Source organism: Daucus carota, chromosome 6 (genome assembly GCF_001625215.2).
Source record: "Daucus carota subsp. sativus chromosome 6, DH1 v3.0, whole genome shotgun sequence".
In the NCBI taxonomy this organism is placed as follows: domain Eukaryota; kingdom Viridiplantae; phylum Streptophyta; class Magnoliopsida; order Apiales; family Apiaceae; genus Daucus; species Daucus carota.
In genome coordinates this window covers 21,818,388-21,824,217 of record NC_030386.2, presented here as the reverse complement: position 1 = coordinate 21,824,217, position 5,830 = coordinate 21,818,388, and the positions used below count along the sequence as shown (strand labels likewise).

The 5,830-nt window shown below is 35.6% G+C and overlaps 1 pseudogene; it reads right to left on the bottom strand.

The window, feature by feature from the left end:
• Nucleotides 1-310: 310 nt before the first annotated feature.
• LOC108225739 (cysteine proteinase mucunain-like) lies at nt 311-4,014 on the bottom strand (annotated as a pseudogene).
• Nucleotides 4,015-5,830: the final 1,816 nt, after the last annotated feature.

Here is a 5,830-nt window from a genome sequence, read left to right as displayed (position 1 = left end):
AAGTTATAACATAAGTTTGACAGTCCTTAATCAACATTAGATGGGGAAAATGTAACAGATTAATAATGAAGTTATAATCGGAGCTTAAAGCCTCTACCCAAACACCCACATACTCAGAGTGACATTACCCATTTTCAAAGACTTGGGAGTGGCATTCCAAGTGTTACTAGAAGATTGTAAGAAGTTTTGCATAATTTCTTTTAATCACTGAATACAAATAAAATTTGATGAGAACGAATGAGAATTGGGCCATTACCGTGTCACATTTCAGAAGGGGAAACAACTGCTCCAGATCTTACGAGACAACATATATCAGAGAACAAGAAACTCTTATAAAGGCTTGTTTTGCAGGCAATCATAATATAAATAGATCATATACAAGGACCAATCGTTTTGTTTTTAGTCTTGCCATCAGGAATAAAACACAGTTCAACATGCATATCTTAGATGTTCAAGTAAATCTGAAAAAAAAAGGTATGTACAAAGTTGTAGCTTTGAAAATGCCAGCTATTTCATGTCAAGTTAAAGCCTGCAATAGAATCAACTGCCGCGACAACATCCATCTGTGATCTGTCACCCTGCTATTGCCTAAGCTGAACATCCCTCAGGCACTGATAAACTTCCTCGCAGCATTGGCAAGAGTCCAATTGGGTCTTGCAGGACTACGCTTCAAGGCTTTTATTCCAATAGGACTGTTTTTGCTCTGTTAAAGATTTTAGTGAATTACATTAGTTAGAATAGGAAAAATACTGAACAGGATAACAAGAATGATACGATACGAGGGATATGATAAATAAAAGACATAAAACATCAACATACCAATCTGCATGTCTGTGCATTAATGTCACAAACAGGATACTCTTGTGGGCAGCAGCTGGAGTGATCATCGCAGCAGGTGGCTGCCTCAAGAGGACAGCATCCCCAACCAAAGCAGTACTTACCATACTCATAGACACAGCAGCATGTGGTTGATGCCGGGCAGGTGTAGTAATCATCACAAACTGATTGGGGCTTCACCGGGGAAGGAGGCGATGGGCCAGGTTTTGGAGGGTTCACACCAGTCTTTGTAGGATACGATGGCTGCATTGCTATTCCACACTTTCCTGTATTAGTACTGGCCACATTTCACTCCAACCTAATGTAACCGTTCTCACCCCAGTTGGGACCCCATGAATTCCTAACTATCCAATAATCTTTACCATCTTCAGTACCATATCCAACAGCCACCACACCATGGTCTAGGTCAGTTCCACATAGTCCATTGAAGATACCCTGAATAAAGTCGAGTAACATACATGTTAAAAATGCGAGCTAACTGTTTCCCTTATAAGTAATTAGGCAGAAGAACAGTTATGTTTAAATGTTCACAGATAATGTCATAGTGCAGATAATAAGCGTCCCACATTCATTTCAGCTATGTTTTATCTAAACAAGTGTCATCTATCCAAATGTAGTCAATAGAATGAGAGTACTAGATTACAAGGCAGGTTCAGTGCATTCCTTTCTGAATACTCATTTATCATTTCTTGAACATTAACATACAGCCACAACAGCAAAAGAAACTTACTGATTCATATAGTTGAAATGCCCTGCCTCCGGCTTCAATTGCAACACTTACTGGCTGGTGTGCCACAGCTTTCTTCAGTGATTTTTCATCATTTTGAGGAACATCTTCAAAACCATTGATTGTCACAACCTTGGCATTTTTCTGGAAATATAAATAAACAGGTACATAAGATGCCAAATACTAAACCACTGACTATAAGAAACTGGTAACAAATCTATCATCTTTATAACTAATCAAAATCTGTCATATTAATATTAATTCATACCCGATTCTGATCACATTGACCATCAACACCTTTGTAAGGGTAATCATCCTCAGTATCAATGCCACCATTTTTAACAATGAATTCAAAGCCATAGTCCATCAAACCACCATTGCACCCCTGATTGAAACCTTTATCACAATCCACCAACTCCTGCTCTGAGAGAGAGATCAGATCACCTGTTGCAATCTGATTGATTCCTTCAACTGCAGCAACTGTTGAAAATGCCCAGCAACTTCCTGCATAATGGGGAAGATTATATGATAATCAGAAAATAGATTGAACGACAAATTCTAGCAATTATACATGTACAGCATCCAAGTTGTGCTGTCTTTTTATTTTGAAAACCAATGGATTCAGATAGGCCAAAACAAATTAAGCAGACATGAAATTTCAAAGTGTGTAGACAGGTTAATTTGGGTGAGTAAGATGCTAAAATTAATAGGTGACAGATTGATTTTTTAGTTACCAAACTTACATGATATATATAGATATCATGTTTGTTCAGGCTACACCAATTCATTTAATTTCAATTGCAGCTACCTGATAGCATTATAGCAATTAGGTCTAAATCAAGTACTGCTGAGCAATATCATATTCAACCTAGCCAAGGAGAGTAATTACCAGTGATCAGATCACAACTACTATCCAATTGCAAAACCACCTCGTCTAAGTACTTAATACTACACCGAAAAGATCAACTTTAACATTTTTATTATAAAAACTAAAGGATCTCAGGCAAACTAAAGTCAAATATGTGGCAAATAAGACTTCCTTGAAAACGAAGTTGATGGAAAAGAACTCTTTACCATATAATTCACTTATCATCAATATAAATTTTTTTCCATCCTACAAAACTAAAACAAGCAGAAGACAAACACTTCCATCAACCATTTTATTTAATTTGTAAGAGAACTAGTATTACTTAGCATTTTTACGCCATATACCTATCCAAGGTGTAGCTTCCCCAGCAATCACAATTCACAACTATTATCCAACTGCCTAACCACTTGGGTTAAAAACTAAATCCGAGCACGAGCAAATCTACGCAAAACTATGTGTCTAGGTACATGGCAGCACCTTGGCAGGTAAACAAAAATCCCAGGAAGATACAATCTTACTATTTTAGTTTAGTTTTCATCTTTATCAGTTTTGTCCAAAGAAACTAACATCATGTCAAAACAAAAGAACAAAATTAGCTTTAGCTCAGCAAGAAACAAACTTCGAGACCTAATTGACACTTGCAAAATCAAAATCCATACTAGTAACTAATACCAAATTAAATATTTAAACCAAACAAGAAGTCTCAATCTAGGAAGCAAACCCTAAAAGGGACCCCATATCAAATTCTGAAAAAAACAAAAACCAATCAAAATCATTGACCATGTCAAACCAAATCCCCCCTTTGTCCCCAGTCCCCACTATGACATATTGACATACTACAAGATACAAGCCTCCCCTTCTCATCTCACACCCATACATAACCTAGACACACATAACTGTAAACATATAATAACACATACTGTACATGATAAAAAACAAGACCATCGAGAACAGAAAAACATATATAAATATGTGTGTCTAAAACTATACTTACCACACTGGCCTTGATCTTTGACAGGAGCAACAGCCCCCTTCTCCCTCCAGTCAACAGACTGAGGCAACTCATCACCAACACCATACTTAAACCTATCACTCTCAAACCCCTTTCGATCTCTCACCATCCTCCCACCCAAGAACATAGATTTATACTCTTCATTACTCAAATCAGCAAACTTATTCAACCCAAGCTTGAAACTTTGATTCACCCCTTTATTATGTTCATCAATAAACCTAAGATTATCCTTGAAAATCTCAAATCTTTTCTCTTTTGCACCAAGGGCATTGTAGTTTTTGTGGTGCTTGACTAGCCAGGACTCATAAATGGACAAAAGCTCATCGTGGGTACGAAGAAAAGGGGGGTTCTTGAAGTGGGTTTGGTCGTAGGTTATGATTGACATGTCTGAGGATAAGGAGAGGATGAAAAAGAAGGTGAAGAAGAGAAGGGTTAGGAGAGCTTTAGCAGACATTGTTGATTGTTGTGTGTAAAAGACTGGCATGGGTTTGCGATTATATAGACACAAGACTACAAGAGGAGAGACATTCAAGTATTTTAATAGGAGAAGGGTTAAGAGAGTCTTGCAGAGATTAGGAGTTTAAATAATTTAAACTCACAAAATTTGTCTGTTGGATATGTTGGATTGGTAAATTAACATAAACATAAAATTACATAAACTAACTAAATAATAAATTGGTGTAAAATTGCGAATCGAATTTAATCGTTGATGACAAGAAACAAAAATTGGTTAGATCAAAAATTGATCGAATGATTCAAGAAGGAGCTACTTTTGTCCAGCTAATAGGAAATATCAATTAAAAATTTGAGTTTTTAAATACTTCAATGAAGTATAGAATAATAATTAATTAGTGATATCTAGAACAACAGATAAGATTAAGCGATACATTTATAATTTATCAAAGAATACGTGTGTTTGTGATTTCTTTAATAAATTGTTAGTTTTGTCACCGACCTAATCTTGGAGTGTTCATTCCACTTTATAATTCACCCTTCTTTTCTTTTGACGAGTGTTCGACTTGTACCGTTCTATCCTCAAATGCTTGGGAACCTTTTTTCTTTTTCTGGTCCGAGCAAGTTTTCAGCTTTATGGATGGGATGCACATGTGACATGACAAAAGACTGAGAACACAGAAAGGAAGCTCGAAGCTTATAGGTTAAGAAATCTTATGTCATGGTCAAATGAATGAAGCCTGTCGACAATGGTACTAAAATTTATAGAGCACTCCTTCCGTCCCGGTCATTTTTATATAATTTTTTTTGTGACGTCCCATCATTTCTATACATTCCTAAAATAATAATTTTTAATAATGTAAAACTCTATTACACCAACTACTTTATTCCACTATTATAATAATATAAACATTATTACACCCACTACTTTCCCTCACTATCACACACTATAATTAAATACAAATGGGTCCCGTCATTTTACTCACTTTTCATCTAACTTTACTCATTTTTTACACTTTTTCTTGGTCTCCGTGTCCACACCAAATGTATACAACCTATTGGGACGGAAGGAGTATAATATATGAGCGAAAAAGTGCCAGAAGATGAAGAGCGGCGTGGGACCAAGAATCGAATATACGGGACTAAAATCTACTCCCTCTGTTTTCAAATACTTGACGTTTGACTTTTTGGCACACAATTCTAAGAGTTTTGACTGCATACTTAAAATCATTATTTTTAAAATTTTCTTTTTCTGAATAAAAATACTAATCTTATACTTTAATTCACAAAAAAAAAATTAAAAATATTAATTTTAGCTATGTAGTCAATGCATCTAAAGATGTGTGCACAAAAGTCAAACGTCAAATATCTGAAAACAGAGGGAGTAATATAATACTCCCTCCATCCCAAATTAGACGAGCTAGTTGATTTTGAGCACGTAACTTAAGGTGCATTGACCATGTACTTCCGAATTTTATTTTTTTAATTTTTCTTTTGTAAATAAAAATTTCATATTTAAATTTTTATTTGCAAAAACAAAATTTTAAAAATAAGTAATGTAGCTATGCGGTCAATGGTCTTTAAAGTGCGTGCCCGGGGTCAACGAGCTCATCTAATTTGGGATGGAGGAAGTAATTATTTATTTACTGATAATCAAGAGTCTTCAAATAAAGAAATATATTGATTTTAAGAAAAAATCAAGACAAAAAAACTGATTTAACTGATCTTTCTCGGTCTGGACTTGACTTCAGTCTGTGTTAGTCACTGGTCCTGGACTTCCAAAATTCACAGTTTCCTAAAACATTTTCTTCGAAAATGAGGAGTTTGCAAGAACTAAACTTGGGAAGGAGGGGTGGTTCTTCGTAACAGCAGTAACTGTCTGGAAGCCAAAACTACTCAAGGTTTGGATCCAGTAGTTGAGCACCCCGTTGAT